This window comes from Microcaecilia unicolor, chromosome 1 (assembly GCF_901765095.1).
Source record: "Microcaecilia unicolor chromosome 1, aMicUni1.1, whole genome shotgun sequence".
Lineage (NCBI taxonomy): Eukaryota > Metazoa > Chordata > Amphibia > Gymnophiona > Siphonopidae > Microcaecilia > Microcaecilia unicolor.
The window spans coordinates 345,590,149-345,605,208 of NC_044031.1; the positions used below are offsets into that span (position 1 = coordinate 345,590,149).

The 15,060-nt window shown below is 45.9% G+C and overlaps 1 protein-coding gene across 5 annotated transcripts in view; it reads left to right on the forward strand.

The window, feature by feature from the left end:
- Positions 1–678: 678 nt before the first annotated feature.
- CTNNB1 (catenin beta 1) overlaps positions 679–15,060 on the forward strand; it is a 254,122-nt gene continuing 239,740 nt past the window's right edge. For 2 of the 5 annotated variants that reach the window (XM_030209331.1, XM_030209348.1), the window contains exon 1: positions 679–772. The gene's annotated coding sequence lies outside the window, so the exon portion shown is untranslated. Of the gene's footprint in view, positions 773–993; positions 1,319–15,060 lie in introns of those variants that run through there. The other 3 variants (XM_030209355.1, XM_030209339.1, XM_030209322.1) reach the window with 3 other exon arrangements.

The following is a 15,060-nucleotide window of genomic DNA, read 5'->3' on the forward strand; positions in this document are numbered from 1 at the left end:
AGAGAAAGAAGAGATGCTGGGAGGGGGCACCAACAGATAGGTTGTGGGGGGCACCTTGTTCATAACAGCTTATTCAAGTTAGAGGGGATAGTGTGTCAAGTTTTATGTAGATATCCCATGATTTCATCTGATAATGAACACAAGTAATTAGTGCATATACTTTCCTTTTTATGTTTATCTTTCTTTTGTTTTTTTTTTACCTTTAAAGTGGACTAACAGGGCAACCACACTACTTCAGTTGATAATGCCACGCAATCTGGCTTAACCTAAACTTTGCCCGACAATGAGGGAACCCTCACTTCCCTCAATAAAGGACTACGGCTGTGTTCCTCCAACTTTCTCTGTTACTTTTCCAAGAAACCAATCGATACAGCTTAACCCCAAGCTCGGCTGCAACCGAGCCTGTCTTCAATCAGGGGTGATCAGAGAATGCTGCAACTGTGTTGAGATACTGTCCTATTTTAAGGATGTGGTTTTCACGAAAAGGTGTACACTTCTTGACTTTTCTCACTTGTCATCGTCATCATTATTATTTTGTAATCGTCTGTTCTTTATACCTCCAGCTTCACCAGGTCATTGCCACTATCCCTTTAAAAGATACGTTTCCTCCCCCTCCCTTCCCGGGAATAGGTGTCTCTTGAAACCGTATCACTCTCAGTATATCCTTACACTCACGTTTCGCTGCACAATGGAAAGGCGCGGTGGCGAGTAAGGAGCAGGGAAATTGGGAACATTCCGGCAAACAGGATCGACGTCAGGCCTGCTATTAACAGTGAGTTGTCTTCTGCTTTCCTACCCTTTCCCTTCAATTTAGGGCAAGGCGGCACTATTTCTTATGGTTCATTCTCCTCTCCCTGCCGCCCTTTCTCTTATCAAATTCTCGGAGATCGGCGCGTTCTGGTCGGCGGCAGGACACCGGAGGAGCAATCTGTCCATATAAGAATGCAGTGTGCGGCGCCATTTTAAGTCTATTGGTGTGGCGAAGGAGGAGGGTCTCGCAGATTATCAGAGACCAAAAAAAAAAAAATCTCTGTAAAAAAAAAAAGTGTGCGCGACTAACGTTGAGCTATAGAAAAAAAAAAAAAAAAAAGAAGAGGGCCTGCAATTCCTACGCTCGGGAACAACCTGGAGTGGAGGAGGGACCATTCTCTAGCCTTTCTTCCCTTCCCCCGTTCCCATCTGTTGCCCCTTAACCAGTCTTCTCAACTACTTCCCCATTTAATAAACATCCTCAGGATTTGAAGTGGTGGTTACTGGAGCAGGAGGAGATCAGCGACGACTGCTTTAGTGTCTGTTCAGCCCTGTCGGTGTCTGGGTGGTAAGTGCTGGGAAGGGGAGCCAATGTGCATTGAGGGTGGAGGACACTTCTCCATCTCCATGCGTCTGGGTGGCTCTGTGGTTGCCCAGTCTTAAAGGGGGGGGGGGGGGGGTATCGTATTTGGCTGCACGTTGTAAAGTGTCTTCTGTGTTGCTGCATCTCCTAATTTTAACATTAGTGCCGTTGGGGATTTATGAGTGTGGAGGGGGTGTTTGCGAGTTTGTTTCTGCTGCCCCACCCGAGCGAAACTTTTTGTTTTTTTCCTTCACTTCCCGGAGCTTGCTCTTCTCATTATAGCCGGGTATTGCTGCACTTCCTTTCTGCATTATTTTCGTTGTTTTATATTCCTAATATACAAACTATTTTGCAACAGTTCTGAAAGAAACGCTTGTTTTCTTTTTCTCCTCTTTTTTTTTTTGCCTTGTCTATGTGCTGGAGCGGATAGCCGGGAGGAAGAGATGTGTAGCTTTTTTTTCTTTTTCGGTTCATCATAGTTTGTGTGTGTCTGGTATATTCCCTTTGAAGTTTCGACGTGCAGTGCTGTGCAACTTGATCTGCTTCACTCCCTCTAGAACTTGTTCTAGCAGTGTGTTTTTCCTCTTTTTAAATGTTTCTTTTTTTTTTTTGGGGGGGGGGGGGGGGACGGAGGTACAGCCCCGCCTGAAAAATGTTAAGGCGATTCTCAGCGTCTTGTGTATGGGTGAACTTGACTTTCCCACGAATCCACGATCTCTTTTTGGTGGAACTACTACTACCGGTGTGCGCCTCTTTTGCTCCGTGCCTTTCCGGCGTGGGGTAGTGAAATGATTTTCCTTCTTCACAACAATCTCAAGAAAATCGCAATCCTGGTCTCCACCGTTTCAGTCCTGTCCCTCTCCTTCACCGCGAGATTTGCAGGTTGTGAGTGACTGGATAGCCGGTGGAAGCTATCCAGTCACAACCAAGATATGCTTCATCACTGAGGACTTGACTCGCAACGGTCAGCGAGAATTTTAGTGTATGTGGCACATTTTAGTGAACTATCTCTCGCTTTTTTTTTTTTTGTTTAATATGACTTGCTTGTTTTTGTACAGAAAAGTAACTGAAAATGTTGACCTCTCTTGAAAGCATGTCAAATTTCTAAGATCATTTTCAAGATTGCAATTAATAGCAAAGTTCTTTGATATGTTGTAATCTAATAACTATGCAAAAATGATTTTGTATTGTCTTTTCGCTTAAACTAAGATGGGATGAAGTTGTAAAAGTTCAGGCTGAATTGTATTCAAGTTCTGCGTTAATCTCTGTGTGGTGTAACAAATGCATTGAGGCCGGTGAACTCATGCAAGCTGTAAGGTTGAATAAAGTTTGGGACTTTATTTTCTAGTTGCTCAATTCTAGATCAAGTGAACGGTGCAATAAACAACTTGCTAAATCAATATTCCTTCATATGGAAAGGCAAACAAAAGTACTTTTTCAAGGTTATGTGCGAATTATAACAAGGTTTCTGGTTGAGGCAGTGGATTTTATAAAATTCAGAGTATCTTTTAAGTATGCCATGATTAGGGGTGTTTGTTGTTGTGCATTGGGTCATCTCTGTTTACACTGTACCAAATTTAAACATTGGAAGAGCCTGAAACTCAAGCTTCCCTACTTCCAGGGCAGACTGTTCTTTAAGTTTTGGCAGGTTAGACGAAAGAAAACTTGAATGGCTTTTGCAAAATTGAATGATAGTAAGGGTTAACACACCTTGAGTATTGCGTTCAGTTCTGGTCACCATTTATTTCTGACATTTATACCCCGCTCTTTCCTGCTTGATAGCAGGTTCAGTGCGGCTTACAATGTATGGGTACAAGTATCACATAGATAATACAATGTATGGGTACAAGTATCACATAGATAATGCAGTTGTATAAGGACGGACAAGAGGAAGAGATGTTGGGGGGAGGGTATAGTTGAATTAGAAAAGGTTCAAAGAAGAGGGACTAAAATGATAGGGGATGGAACTCTTCTCCTGTGAGGAAAGGCTAAAGAGGTTATGGCTAAAGAGACTAATGAGGGGAGATACGATTGAGGTCTACAAAATCCTGAGTGATGTAGAATGAGTAGAAGTAAATCGATTTTTTTCTTCCAAAAGTACAAAGATTAGGGGACACTTGAGGAAGTTACATGGAAATACTTTTAAAACAAATTGGAGGAAATTATTTTTTCACTCAAATAGTTAAGCGCTGGAACTCTTTGCTGGAGGATGTGGTAACAGTGGTTAGCGTATCTAGGTTTAAAAAAGGTTTGGACAAATTCCTGGAGGAAAAGTCCATAGCCTGCTATTGAGACAGACATGGGAAGCAACTGCTTGCCCTGGGATTTGTAGTATGGAGTGTTAGCATGATTTGGGTTTCTGCCAGGTACTTATGACCTGGCTTGGCCACTGTTTAGAAAACAAGATACTGAACTAGATGGACCATTGGTCTGACCTGGCTTGGCCACTGTTTAGAAAACAGGATACTGGACTAGATGATTGGTCTGACCTGGCTTGGCCACTCTTATGTTCTTATGTATATATCGCTTTTCTGCAGTATTTTTAGCTAATAACACTATAAGCAAAGGTACATGTGAATTTTCTGTAGCAGAGGTTGACTTTCTCTCTAGAAATCATTGTTGTGAAGCCACATTGGCTTTGGAAACGGCTGTGAAAAAACATTCACTTACCCTGTGTAATAAAAATCAGAATAGAAAGTTGGCCAATTTTATTTTTCTGTACTTGCTGAACCTTTCATTTCCTTAGCCTTAGCAAAGATGAGTCCAGGAACTGGTGGGTTGTATCTGCCTACCAGCAGGTGGAGATAGAGATCACTGAAGAGATAGTAGTGACCCTGGTCACCCAGCTCCCTATCACCTCAGTACTAGCCGTTAAGCCCATTAAAACGGGCGAGATTTCCAGCTACCCTCCTCGCCGCCGCTCCCTCCCCCCTCCGTGCCGGGCCCCCTGCATTGAACTGAGAGCGCCTCTCACCTCCGTGTGGAAGCACTGCAGGCAGCTCTGCTGCTGCCTGCAGCGCTTCCACACGGAGGTGAGAGGCGCTGTCAGGTCAGTGCAGGGGGCCTGATACGGATGGGGGGGGGGAGGGTGGAGGTTGATGTGCGCGATTTTCGTTTCCAGGCTCCAACGGCAGCGTCCGACAGTCTGACTCCGTTTCCCTCTCTGTTCCGCCCTCTGACGTCATCACGTCTTGACGCGAGGGCGGGACAGAGAGGGAAGTCTCTACTGCGCATTTGCAGGTGAGTCGGTAACTTGCCATTTATATGTTTATCTCTGTCTCCAGCAGGGTTTGGACGGATTCTCCCAGCTCCTGGATTATTAAGGAGGCTCCTGGGCTGTTTTGCCAGCTTGGGGGCGTGTGACTGAGCGATGCCCACCTTAGGGGCATACCTGTTTGGCAGGTACCTGCCTTACCCCTCTCCTCTGCTCTCAGAGCTCCCTGTGCTGCATTTAAAAAAAAAAAACCCCTCTCCTCACAACTATGCAGCTTTAAGTCAGATTGTTAAAAAAAAAAAAAAAAGACGCGAGAGTAGAAGAGATTTAGCCTTTAGGCCACTTAGTCTTCTTTCTTTGGAGCTTTGTCTGACTGCAGGGAAGTTAGGAGTGTGTTTGCATTCCTGTGGAGAGCTGCCGCTTCCAGCGTTTTCCCTGTCTTGGTGAGTCATCAGCTGTTTCTGTGCGCTCCGGGGGTGGGGGGGGGAACGCTTTGTTTCATGGCGGCGGAAGGTGTCAAAAGATGTTCCCGCTGCAGCTTGTGTCGTTCCGCAGTGGGTATCTGTGTAGCGCATTGTGCGGAGGCAGTTATGGGGTGCTGGGGGATCGAGTGGGTCATTGCGTGTCACGCTTCCCGCTTCTGAAGCGGTTGGGGAGTCTGCACCATTTTCTAGCGGTGATTCTTCCCGCATTGTCACCGCGGCGGTTTCAGGTCCCAGCACTTCCACAGCTCTTTCGGATGGGCTGTCTAAGGTTTCTCCGTTGCCTCTATCTAGCCCTGGATTTTCCCCGGAGTTTATTTTGTTCATCAGGCTTATTTAATTAAACAGGGTTCTTTGGTGTCCTCTCTCCCTTCCACTCCTCTCCTTCCTCCTCTGGGGCCCGATCTAGAACACAGAGAGGTTTCTAGGTCTCAGGGGGATTTGGGTTCCCTTTTGTTGCTGCAAGATTCTGTGGCTAAGCGTAGGAGGTTGACTTCCTTGCCTGAAAAGGGGTCCTTGGGTTCTCATTCTCCTCCTCCTTCCATTTTGGCAGCTTCAGGGGAATCAGGCCGTACCTCCAGGTTGGAGGATTTGGAGAAATTGCATTTTTTTCCCTGTTGAGCAAGATGATCCCATGGCTGTTAGGATTTTTCACCATGATGAGTTGCCTCTTTTGATCTCGCAGGCCTTGGCAGCGCTCAGTATTGTAGATCCAGAGGTCCAGCCTTCTTCCTCAGTCAGTTTGAAGATGGCAAGCACTAGGAGACCTTCTAAGGCTTTTCCTATGCATGACTCTATTCAAGAGCTCATTTCGGCTCAGTGGGCTGACCCTGAGAGCGGGTTTAAGGTTGCTAGAGCTATGGCCCATCTGTATCCAGTTTCGGCCGCCACTTTGGATTCTTTGGCATTGCCTAAGGTGGATGCTTTGGTTACAGCTGTCACCAAGAAGACTACTCTCCCTGTGGAGGGTGGAGTGGCGCTTAAAGACGTTCAGGATAGGTGTTTGGAGGCTTCCCTTAAATGCTCCTTTGAGGTGAGGGCCTTGGCCTTGCAGGCCTCTATTTACAGCTCTTATGCTGCCAGGGCTTGTCTTTCATGGTTTCAGCAGAATTTAGAACAGGCTCCTGTGCCTGCTTCCCCTCCTTCTGCGAGTCCCCCTATGGAGATGCCCTTTATGACTTAGGGCTTCGTCCAAGCAGATGGCATTGGCGGTTTTTGTTCGTCGTCTCCTCTGGCTTCGCCATTGGTCTGCAGACATGGCTTCAAAGCAGCGTCTTACCAGGCTTCCTTTTAGGGGAAAGCTTTTCGGAGAGGATGTTTAGAAGATTGTGAAAGACTTAGGGGATTCAAAGTCCCAGAGACTGCCGGAAGATAAGCCAATGGCCTTTTCCAGGCCATCATCTTGTTAAACTTCGCTTTCGTGACTCTCGCCGTTTTAAGTCTGGTCGGGCTTCGGCCTTTCAACAATACAGGTTTCAGCAGAGGTCTTCCTTTCGGAGTGACAAGCGTTTGCCTAACGTAGCTTTCAGGTCTCAGGTCCAGCCTAGATCTTCCCAATGATGGGGCGCAGGTCCTCTCTTCGGTTCGTCCTATTGGAGGTCGTCTGACCCGATTTTACGAAGAGTGGACCAAGGTTTCTTCGGACCAGTGGGTCTTAGATCTTATCAGAGACGGTTACAGATTAGAATTTGCCTTGCCCGTCGCAGATTTCTTTTTGGAATCTCGGTGCGCCACAAAGATGAAGAGAGTGGCAATAGAAGTCACTTTGCAGGTGTTGTTGGATCTGGGAGCGGTTGTCCCGGTCCCTCGTTCCGAAGTACGCACCGGTCGCTATTCCATCTATTTTGTAGTTCCTCGAAAAGGAGGTTCCTTCAGGCCTATTCTTGACCTCAAGCATGTGAACGAGTGTCTCCGGATCCATCATTTCCGCATGGAGACGGTGCGTTCGGTGATTGCTTCGGTGCAACTGGGGGAGTTCCTCACGGCTCTGGATCTAAAGGAGGTGTACTTGCATATCCCCATTTGGCCGCCTCATCAGAGGTTTCTTCGGTTTGCGGTCTTGGGTCGTCATTTCCAGTTTTGCACTCTTCCCTTTGGCCTGGCTACGGCTTCTCAAACCTTTTCCAAGGTGATGGTGGTAGTGGCGGCCTTTCTTCGGAGGCAGGGGATCAAGGTCCATCCCTGTCTGGACGATTGGTTGATCTGTGCAGACTCGATGCAAGAGAGTCTTTCTGCCACCTCTCTCGTGGTGCACTTTCTTCAGTCCCTGGGTTGGGTGATCAATTGGTCCAAGAGTCATTTGGTCCCCTCCCAATCCTTGGATTATTTGGGAGTGGTGTTCGACTCAGGGTCGGGTGTTCCTACCGGATTCCAGGAGACTCAAGCTTTGCTCTCAGATTCATTGTCTTCTATGGTCTTCTGCCCCTCAGGCTTGGGATTATGTTCAGGTCCTCGGGTCGATGACCTCCACCCTGGAAGTGGTTCCTTGGGCGAGGGCACACATGCGGCCTCTGCAGCGTGCTCTGTTGCGTTGTTGGTCTCCGGTTTCTCAAGATTACCAGCTCCTTCTTCACTGGCTTCCGTTGGCAAGAGACAGCATGAATTGGTGGTTGCGTGCCCACAATCTGAAACAGTGAATGCCGTTGGTGTTCCCGCAGTGGATTCAGGTGGTGACGGATGACAGTCTCTCGGGTTGGAGAGTGCATTGTCTCCACCGGGTAGCACAGGGGAGCTGGTCAGTGAAAGAAGCGTTGTGGCCCATCAACAGACCGGAGTTGAGAGCAGTGTTGTTAGCTCTTTGTTCCTTTCAGGATCTTTTAGAAGGGCAGGCAGTCCAAATGCTTTCTGACAACACCTTGGTGGTAGCCTATATCAACCATCAGGGGGGCACTCAAAGCAGGGACCTGGCCTTGGAGGCGGCTGCTCTGTTGCTTTGGGCAGAGTCTCATCTTCTGAGTCTTTCGGCGGCACACATTGTGGGCTAAGACAATGTTCAAGCGGATTTTCTCAGTCATCTTCTGGATGCAGCAGAATGGGAGTTAGGAACGGAAGCGTTTCGGTTAGTCTGCAGGAAGTGGGGTTCCCCTGTAGTGGACCTCATGGCGACCCGGACCAATGCCAAGGTTCCCGAGTTCTTCAGCAGAAGAAGAGTTCGGTTCGGTGGGACTAGACTTGGACTAGCCTTGGCCGGTGGGTGGTTTGCTTTACGTCTTCCTGCCAAGGCCCCTGATCGGGCGTCTCCGTCGGAGCTCTCTTCATCGCATTCCGGTGGTCTTGATAGCGCCGGATTGGCCACGTCGCCCTTGGTATGCAGATTTGGTTCGTCTTCTGGTGGAGCCTCCATCCGTCTGCCAATTCTTCCCGGACTACTCCATCAGGGTCCAGTTCAGATGGAGGACGTCTCCGCTTTGGTCTTATGGCTTGGCTCTTGAGAGGTCCAGATTGAGAAAGAAGGGTTATGCGGATGCTGTCATAGCAACTTTGCTTCAAGCTCGAAAGCGTTCCACTACTGTTACTTATGCCAGGGTGTGGCGTACGTTTGAGGCTTGGTGTGGAGAGAGGGGTTGGTCTCCTCTTACGGCTTCTCTTTCTCAGATTCTGACATTCTTGCAGAAAGGTTTGGTTTATAATTCCCTTCGGGTTCAAGTTGCAGTTCTTGCCTGTTTTCGTGGCTCTTCTCTGGCTGCCCACTCGGATGTTATTCATTTTCTGAAGGGAGCTCTTCATCTCAGGCCTCCGATCCGACGTCCGTGTTCTGCTTGGAAATTGAACCTGGTGCTCAGTGCTTTGCAGGGTTCTCCGTTTGAGCCCTTGCGTTCCGCCTCTGATAAGGATGTCACCTTGAAGACTGTGTTTCTGGTAGCCATTTCCTCGGTGCTTCGGATTTCTGAGCTCCAGGCTTTGTCTTGTAGGGAACAGTTTCTGCAGTTTTCAGATTCTGGTGTTACTCTGAGGACTGTTCCGTCACTTCTGCCGAAGGTGGTCTCGGCCTTCCATCTAAATCAGCCACTTTTCTTAAGCACATAAGCACTGCCACGCTGGGAAAAGACCAAAGGTCCATCAAGCCCAGCACTCTGTCTCCGACAGCGGCCAATCCAGGCCCCAAGAACCTGGCAAAAAACCCCAAAATTTAATAACGATCAATGGACTTTTCCTTCAGAAATCTGTCCAGACCCCCTTTAAACTCAGCAAGGCCAGCGGCCGTCACTACCTTCTCCGGCAATGAGTTCCAGAGTCTAACTACGCGCTGAGTAAAGAAAAACTTTCTCTGATTTGTTTTAAACCTACCACATTCTAATTTCATCTTGTGTCCCCTGGTTCTATTATTATTAGAAAGCGTAAACAAATGCTTCACATCTGTCTGCTTTATCCCGCTCATTATTTTGTAAACATCTATCATATCACCTCTCAGCCGCCTTCTCTCCAGGCTAAAGAGTCCTAGCCGTCTTAACCTCTCCTCATAGGGTAGTCGTCCCATCCCTTTTATCATTTTTGTCGCCCTTCTCTGCACCTTCTCCAATTCCTTTATATCTTTTTTGAGATGAGGCGACCAGAACTGAACACAATACTCAGGTGCGGTCGCACCATGGAGCGATATAATGGCATTATAACATCCTCATGCTTGGTTTCCATCCCTTTTCTAATACTGAATATTCTGTTCGCCTTCTTAGCCGCCGCAGCACATTGAGCTGAAGATTTCAACGTCCTAGCCACGATGACTCCCAGATCCCTTTCTCGATCCGTAACTAACGCAGAACCTTGCATAACATAGCTGTAATTCGGGTTCCTCCTTCCCACATGCATCACTTTGCACTTGTCAACGTTGAACTTTATCTGCCATTTGGACGCCCAATCCCCCAGTCTCACGAGGTCTTCTTGTAATTTTTCACACTCCTCCCGCGATGAGACGACCCTGGATAACTTTGTGTAATCTGCGAATTTAATTACCTCAGTAGTTACTCCCATCTCGAGGTCATTTATAAATATGTTAAAAAGCAGCGGTCTCAGCACAGACCCCTGAGGGACCCCACTAACCACCCTTCTCCATCGAGAATAATGGCCATTTAACCCTACTCTCTGCTTCCTATCCTTTAACCAGCTCTTAATCCATAATAATACACTGCCTCCGATCCCATGACTCTCCAGTTTCCTTTGGCGTCTTTCATGCGGCACTTTGTCAAACGCCTTCTGAAAATCTAGATATACATTAACCACCGGCTTCCCTTTGTCCACATGTTTGTTCACCCCCTCGAAAAAATGCAGTAGATTTGTGAGGCAAGACTTCCCTTCACTAAAACCATGCTGACTTTGTCTCAGTAGCCCATTCTTTTGTATGTGCTCTGTAATTTTATTCTTAATAGCCTCCACCATTTTTCCTGGCACCGACGTCAGACTCACCGGTCTATAATTTCCCGAATCGCCTCTGGAACCCTTTTAAAAAATCGGCGTTACATTGGCCACCCTCCAATCTTCCGGTACCACACCTGTTTTTAGGGATAAATTGCATATTACTAACAGTAGCTCCACAAGTTCATTTTTCAGCTCCCTTTTCAGCTTCCTTTTCGGAGGTCGGATTTTGCAAACAACTTTTCTGTGCTTAGGTTGTTGGATGTTCGTCGCGTCCTCCTTCAGTATCTCGACATGACAAATGATTTTCTGTGTTCAGATCATCTTTTTGTCCTTTTGTCAGGTTCTAGACGGGGTTTTCTTGCTTCCAAAGCGACTATTGCTCGATGGCTTAAGGAAGCTATTCTTTCGGCTTACCTTCTGAAAGGTCAAAATCCTCCTGTCGGGTTGCGTGCACATTCTACTCGCGCTCAGGCTACTAATTGGGTGGAAACGGGAGTTCTTTCCCTTGATGATATCTGTAGAGTGTCTACTTAGGCTTGTCATTTTTTATTAAGCATTACAGATTTCATGTGTCGGCGCGGCAGGATGCACTTTTCGGGGCGACGGTGCTCGCGCGGGGGACAGCGGCTTCCCACCCTACTTAAGGGATTGTTTTTGTACATCCCACCAGTTCCTGGGTTCATCTGCTGCTGAGGCTAAGGAAGGTAAAATTAGGTCTTACCTGATAATTTTCTTTCCTTTAGTCGCAGTAGATGAATCCAGGATCCTTCCCTGTATTGTTCTGACAGTGCATTTCCTTTTCTGTAGGGATTTTGATTCTCAGATGTTCTTCTGTGTTTAACAAGTAAGAAGAGTTATCAGAAAATTGTTTATATTCAGTTTTTTTGTTTGGCTTTTGCCATATAGTTGTGAGGAGTGGTTCTGTTTCAAAGTTATCCTTACCCTCTGCTTTGTGGATGCGACCTATACTGAGGTGATAGGGAGCTGGGCATCCAGGGTCACTACTATCTCTTCAGTGATCTCTATCTCCACCTGCTGGTAGGCGGATACAACCCTTCAGTACCTGGATTCATCTGCTGCGTCTAAAGGAAAGAAAATTATCAGGTAAGACCTAATTTTACCTTACTGTTATATAGCTTTGTGGTTTAACTAAAATTGGAGGAAATGCTTTAAAAAATATTTCTCCATCGTGAAAAAATATTTATTTAGGTTGCACTAAGCAAATGTTAAAAAGACTTCAAACAATTTTGAATACCACAGTTTGTCTGATTTTTTGCTCTAAAGAAACACATAGTATCTCAGGGTATTGTATAAGATTACAGTGGCTTCCCAAGGTTCTATTTAAGTTCTCATGTCTCTTGTTCAAGGTTTAAAATGATGCTTGCCCTCAATACCTACTTTCCCAATTTCAGTTTGCTACTCTTTCTAGAAATAAAAGAGCTGTTAGTCACCTTTTAACTTTTCATCTGTTAAGAGGTAGGAAGAGATTTAAGATGCATGAGATGTTGCTAGCTTATCAGGCTCCTAAAATTTGGCAATGATTTTGTCAGTTTTAGTCCTATCAGGATTTTAGAAAAAAATATCAAGACTTTGCTATTTAAGAAATACGTTTTGAGCTAAAATCTTGTCATGTTATATTGTATTACTGTTCTTTTATATATTTTTTTGTAATGCCCTGGTATCTTGGATTGTGAACTGCTTAGAACTTTATGGTGGTAGCAGTATGCAAGTGCATACCATACAGGTCTGTTAAATTTGCTGGTTTGTGCTTGAACTTGTCCATTGATAACAGAAAACATTTTCATGTAAAATGTATATTAGATGGTTCTTTGGGATGTTCAGGGTTTATGCATTTGTATTCCAAAAGTTTTTCAGCTGTTTGATTTTACTGTAAGCTTGTGTATATAGATAACTGAGTAAATGGCATACGTGAACAGCATAAAATGCTTTTAATATAGCTTAAAATTGTAGGGAGGCTGTTATCCATTCGGTTATGTCCCATTGTTTGAAGTAACCATATATAGAAATATTCTAATTTTAATTTTTTCTGCTTTCTACGTAGTGTGCTTAACTTTGAGTTGCTGTAGTGCTATACTTTAAAGGATTCAGTTATTTGTCTTCAATGAACAAAAAGTTCTGATTGGAGAATGTTTATATCTTTACTAGTTTTAATGGCATTTTGGTGAGAAACTAGCATTGTATTTGTTTACTGTAGGTTACAAGCCTTTTCCACTTAAATTTTGAAGTTTCATTTCATGTTCAAAGGCTGTCAGTTGGGTATGTAGTTTATATTGTAAGCTGACATTTTAATATTTTTGATTGCCATGGACATTTTTCTAATGGAATGGTTATGGTTTAGGTGCTGGAATGTGAATGTGTGTATCTATATATCTATCTGTGTTCATGTTTGTAAAAAGCTGCTTACAATTTTTGTCTTTAGTATTTATAGTATAGCTGTAACTATTCTGTATTTGGGAAATGGGAGATGAGTGCAGACTTGTTAAATTGCAAATTCTCCTGCTTTAGTACCTGCTTTTGCCATGCTTGTTTTTGGGTGAGACTTGGGAAGCTCTTTTTTTTAAGTTTAGTAGATGAATTCCATATGCAGGAAGAAGGTGCAAGAGATTTGAGACTGTATGGTTAAGTAACAAATTACTTTTCCTTACAGCAAGCAGCAGATGAATCCATCAACTGGTGGGTTGTGTCCATCTACCAGCAGGTGGAGATAGAGATCACTGACTTCAGTGAATGATATTGGACTACCAGCCCCTCTGCTCGTTAGTATATCTCTTATCTCCAGCAGGTGATGGACATATTCTTACCAGCTCCTGGATTCAGCTCCTTGGGACTCCTCCTAGGCTAGTTTGAGCTAGCCAGTTGAGGGTTGGGGCGTTTGGCTACATGCCATTCTTAGGGGCATACTTCCTTGGAAGTCCCTGCCTCACCCTGTGTTCCCTTTAGCCTCCCTGCCTGATAGCGGTGGTCTTCCTCACCAGTTTAAAAAAAAAATAGAGTACAGCTTCAGGACTTCTTTCCAGCACTGCCTGTTAAAAAAAAAAAAAAAAAGAAAACGAACTGCAGGCAAGACATCTAGTTTCTGCTTTTACTACTGGCAGCAAGATCTCTATCTCATTGTTGCTGGAACTTTTGTTGATATCCGTGTTGGTGCGGGGTGAGTAGCATATTTGTTCGGGCCGGCAGGGTGAACGTCCGATTATGGCTGCAGAATTGGTGAAGCGGTGCGCCGGCTGCACGAAACTTGTTCCGGCTGAGTCGGTTCCAATCGGGGAATCCTCAGTTTTCCGCGCTTTGGGCATTCCCTCGGGTGTCATTTTGCCTCCCTCGGAGTCGACTCCTGCCAGTCAGCTGGTGGCGGTTTCGGAGCCTGTTCCCGCGGTGGATTTGGACCGTCTCTCTGCTGCGTTGGTCCGCCTCTCAGGGGACTCTAATTTAGTTCCTGGGGATTCAGAAGCTCCATTTTCCCTGGAGTTTATTTTGTTGTTACACCAGGCTCCTCTTTTAAAGAGGTCTCCTAGTCAGCAGGCTTCACAGAGTTTTACAGCCTGTGACTGCTGCTTGGTCTGAAGGGGAGCAGATTATTCCTTCTGATCCTGAGGCTCCCCATCCTCAAAATCATCAGCCCTAGAAGGGCGAAGAGAATCTCCTGAAAGGCTAGCCAAAGAAGGCAATGGAGAACCGTGACCCAAAGAAGTGCTCTCAGACAGAGAGGAAATTCTTCTCTTAGCTCTCTGAGAGCACTTCTTTGGGTCACGGTTCTCCATTGCCTTCTTTGGCTGGCTTTTCAGGAGATTCTCTTCACCCTTCTAGGTCTGATGATTTTGAGGATGGGGTCGTCACGCAGGAGGAGCCAGATGACCCTTCTGCGGTGAGAGTTTTTCATAAGGAAGAGCTTTCTTCCTTGATTTCTAAAGTGCTGGCAGCCTTGGATATTTCAGATCCAGAGCCCCAAGTTGCCCCAGTCAATCTGGAGATGACCAGTACTAGAAAGCCTTCTAAGGCTTTCCCTGTGCATGAAGCTATTCAAGAACTGATCTCGGCTCAATGGTCTGATCCTGAGGGGGGGGTTTAAGGTTGCCCAGGCCATGGCGCGTCTTTATCCTGTGGTTTCGGATCAAAGTATTGTCTACCTTCTGTGGATGCTTTGGTAACGGCGGTTACCAAAAAGACTACTCTCCAGGTACAAGGGGGAGTAGTGCTCAAAGACATGCAAGATCGCTGCCTTGAGGCCTCTCTGAAGCGTTCATTTGAAGTTTCCGCCTTGGCTCTGCAGGCGTCTATTTGTAGCTCGTATTCTGCAAGAGCGTGTCTTAGTTGAGCCTGCAAAGAGGTGGGAAAATGTGGGATACAAATGCAACAAATAAAATAAAATAGTTGGCTTCATCAGGCACAGGATCAGGATGATGGTCTCCATTTTGAATCTGTTTCTGCTTCGCTGGAATCAGGCTTAGCTTCCTTAGCTGACTCCCTTTATGACCTAGTTTGTTCTTCTGCTAAGCTTATGACCCTCTCGGTTTCCTCTCATCGTTTGTTATGGTTACGCCATTTGGCGGCGGATTTGGCCTCCAAGCAGAGACTCACTCGGGTTCCTTTCCGAGGCAAGCTTCTCTTTGGGGAGCACTTAGGATTGTCAAGGATTTAGGTGACTCTAAAGGTCAGCGCCT